General features: G+C 42.0%; 1 long non-coding RNA gene across 1 annotated transcript in view; it reads right to left on the bottom strand.

Annotated features, from left to right (window-relative positions):
* Positions 1 to 3839: 3839 nt before the first annotated feature.
* Positions 3840 to 4174, bottom strand: part of LOC106809381 — a 1591-nt gene continuing 1256 nt past the window's right edge. The window contains exon 3 of the long non-coding RNA XR_001393868.1: positions 3840 to 3923. This is a non-coding gene — a long non-coding RNA (uncharacterized LOC106809381). The remainder of the gene's footprint in view (positions 3924 to 4174) is intronic.

The raw sequence follows: 4174 nt of genomic DNA, 5'->3' as shown, positions 1-4174 counted from the left end.
ACATGCGGCGTTTACCTCAAACTGCACCATCAGTGCATGTGAACTTCTCAAATGGGGACTTTTCTATGAAGAAGATACCCGGCCGCTTCACTGCAGTCGGTGGTGACCAGAAGCTTGAGCAAAGTATAAACCTATCATCTAAATGCAGTGACGGAATCATCAGGCATGCCAAGCAGAAGCAGTACATTGCTCAATGGGACTTGATATACCATGAAATGATGGCAGTAAAGAATCTGCATCGGAGATATGCTGATGTGATGGAGAGGACACACGATTCCTTTAACCACCACGAGTCATCCCAAGCTACTACAGTTCGCAAGGAGTCCCATATCTAGGCAATGGTAAAATTCATTGAAGAGAAGGGCTCCCCCATGTCTCTAGGGGCTTCCCCCATGCTGCACAATTTCGTGACAAAAGAGATCATGGCAAAAGTGATCAAAAATGACATACTGAATCCCTTCGCAAAAGGAGAGGAGAAGTACTTGACATTTCGACTCAAGATGTTCGTACAGAAAACCACAAGACTTAGTGAAAGTATTCATCGAGCGAACCTGAAAACAATGAAAATAAATCGAAACAAGCCGCAGAAGACCATCAAGAAAGCAGTGAAGGAGATGAATGTTGTAGGGAGAACGATTGAAATTACCCGTGATCGTGGCCTCACCACCGCGGACCTCTTGAAATATGATGTTGCACCTTCACCTCTCCTGTTCAATGAGGACGGGACGATGGTCAGCCCAGGGAAGAGCCTGTTGATTAAGGAGTTGGAGGCTAATCTCAAACCTGAGGACTATGACTATAGACATCGGAAGAACACTTCATATGTCATAGACATAATGGCCACAGTTCGTAAGGTTCGTGTGACTAGCCTCTCCAGCTTCAAGGATCTCCTCTTAGGATTTGTATCCATTTCGGATGTATACCATCAGTTTGGGCGATGTTGTAACGTCTCTTTTACACATGTTGTACAGATGTTACATTGAATTAGTAATCGTAGATAGTTTTGGTTGTACATAGAGAAGGGTTGGGCGTTTAGCACATAGGTTAGAAATAGTTAGGTTGGGTACTAAGCAGATAGGTTACGGACGTTAGGTTGAGACTTGTACAGATGCTGACCATCTGTACATTTCGCGCGTAATAATTCAAATACGAGTGTTGGTGTGTGCGATTGGCTGGGGCAGAGTGGAACTGGGCCGTGATTGGATGCGGGGTTCATATATAAGGGACGAGAGAGCATTTGAACGAGACGGTTGGAACGAGACAGGACGTGACGTTGACGCTGACAGGTTGTTTGTAAACAATATATTTCTTTAGTGAACACAAATTCTATACGTCTTCTTGATTATTTATACTTTAAATTATAACATACAAACTACGCTTTACAATGTGACTATGTGTTCGACATGTACTCAGATGAACCCTCAGTGTAGGATAGTGAGAGAAAGAAGCGCAGTGAAACTGTACCAATAGAGTACAGTTCAATTGAACCAGAGACACCTCTGCCAAAAGAGATGGAGAGATTCTGACCGTCAAACATGAATAAGCTTCTTCTCGAGAAGCTAATCTACTGCCATCTTCGTTCAAATACTTCAGAAACATTACAATATCCCACTGTACTCGGACAAGTGACCAAAGAAGACGAGGATTGGCAGTGCATCATGGTCCATCAAGGCCTGGAAAAAGCATTGCCACACCTTAAATCGTCATTTGAAGAAGCTGACCTCCGAATACTCATCCACGTCTTAGACTTTCTCAATGCAGGACACAAAGTGTGTGTTGTAATCTCCAACGATACAGATGTTATTGTTGCTCTGCTCTACTACATGCCCGTCTTTCACCAACACAACCTTGAGTCGCTGTGGTTGCGAGCTGGAATGGGAGATACAACTTGATATATACCCCTTCATACCCTGTTCCAGCGCCTGGGTAATCGGCTCTGATCAGTACTGCCGGCTATATGACAGTCCTACAGGGTGTGACATAACCAGCAAAGTTAGTACAAAGAAGACAGCTCTAAAGGCAGAGCCTGAAAAGTTGCTGAAACACTTCGGGGAATCACCAACCCTCTCTCCAGCCATGACCCGCAACGCCGAGCATTACTTAGTAAAGGTACTGAAAATAGGTAGCAATGCTAAGTGTTTCTCTGAATATCGAGCAGAGGTTTTCCACTTCAGTAATGAGGGTTCTCTCCACAGCCTACCACCGACTAGTCAGGGACTCATGCCTCATATCAAGCGTGCATTCTACAATGCCTACACCATCAACCATGCCTTGGAGTGCCACATCGACCCTGAAAACGTTGAAACACTGAAGCCAGAGGATTATGGCTATGTGAACGACCAAGAACAGCTGGTACCCAAAACATCGTGAAAAACCCTCGAGCCTCAGTGGTCAGTCTCCTGTTCATGTGTTAAGTGTTCAAGGTCAACTTGCCCATGTAGAAAAGCTGTGGTGAAATGTGGTAAATTTTGAAGTGCAGGAAAACATTACCACATGATTGTAAAAGCCCAATTGTTTGATAGGATTAGGTTGGGTTCTGCTATGTTGTCTAGCCTGCTCGGTTCAGTTGTTCTTGTCTCAAGTTCGGTTAGGGTAGATACATTGTATATATTTATAACTGAGTATGGTAACGAGGAATATTTTAGACTAGTTTATACCTAGGCATTATTTTTCACTAAAGCGTCCACCTGTACAGTTCTATGATGCATGTATATCCTTCAATCATCTTTCTATGGGGCAATTCGTGTCTTAATTATCGCTTTTGGCAGACATCTTATACTTCTTCTAATTAGGTGAACTCCAAAATGTATAATAATGGTGTCAATCAATTCCTTGGTGTCAAAAAACCTATATGTTGCCACAAAATCAACTTCCTAGGTCACTTACTTATGGAGTTATCATCATTTGACAAAATTCGCAAAAGGCGCTATTTGGGGGTAGGGTTGACCCCGAGTTACAATAGCCCCCCTGTGCATCATATAGAGCGGGGAAGCATCATTTTGAAACGATCAGTTGGGTCACTTAGAGCACTTAATAAGGAAACTTTTGGCCAATTTTGGTAGCTCTAGCTACAATATTGGGTGAGTGAGAAGCAATCATACTTAGAGCTACTTTCAAAATGAACGCAATTTTTGGCTATTTTTGGGCTAAAATTGAGCAAAATGTAGTCATTTCGTACCATGAAACAAAGTTTATGGCAACAAGTCATGCTAGAAAGTTATTAGTATACTCATTCAATGTAATTCAGTGCAATTTGAAAGTTTATGGTTGCTTAATAAATATTTATGCTCTGAAACTTCAATATTGTAATTTTTTCACTTTGGCGTCTAACCGAAAATCACATAATTAGCTGTACATAAAAAAACGTACTTGACCCAGAAGTGGTACCCACACTTTTTTTGAGTCTTACCATACGGAATGAGAAAATATAAGGTTTTGCTCTAAAAGAGTATGTACACGAACACCCCCCTAGAGCCTAGACTAGTAGCCAAATGTTACCGGACGGACGGATTGACGGACGGACGGACGTACGATGGAAGACGCCCTATGGCAATAACTCATCTTGACGATGTCAACGTGTGCTAAAAAACCTGGGCGATTTGATATATTGATCACGACATTAAATCTTTGCTATGGGATATGTATGAGTCACGAATGTTTGTTCACATCAAACGAAATAGCATAATAGGAAGTATAATGCAGAAATTTAACAATAAAAAGTGAACAAAACTACTTAAATTTCATAAAAAAAATGGACATAATTTTTTTACTTTTTACTATTTACGGTGACGTAATCATTTCAACTCACCTGTGCCGACCAGTTTCGAGCGTTGACGGCAGCAAAGATTTTAGCCTGGTGCAACTTGTTCACAACAGATTTCACTTTATCCAGACGCCTCGACAAGACGGCCGAATGCAGCTTCCTGCATGGAAGTAATGTTGGGACACAGTTTAGTGCTGCAGTAATTTAGGAATGTATGAGAAAAGGGCAGTCAACGATGATCAGTCGCAGACAGGCACGCATTATCGTACTTGTGCATACTCGCATCATTTCATACACACAACGAGTGAAACTGCCCCCTAAATACAATGAACCTTGACGTTTAACTCGCCCCTTGGTCTCCTAACTGCTATAAGATATATGTAACCAGTATGCACAGGCTTAGTAGCTAAG

The sequence above is a fragment of the Priapulus caudatus genome, unplaced genomic scaffold (assembly GCF_000485595.1).
Source record: "Priapulus caudatus unplaced genomic scaffold, Priapulus_caudatus-5.0.1 Scaffold349, whole genome shotgun sequence".
Taxonomy (NCBI): domain Eukaryota; kingdom Metazoa; phylum Priapulida; class Priapulimorpha; order Priapulimorphida; family Priapulidae; genus Priapulus; species Priapulus caudatus.
The sequence above is the reverse complement of the archived record's forward strand: the minus strand, read 5'-3'. Positions and strand labels throughout refer to the sequence as shown.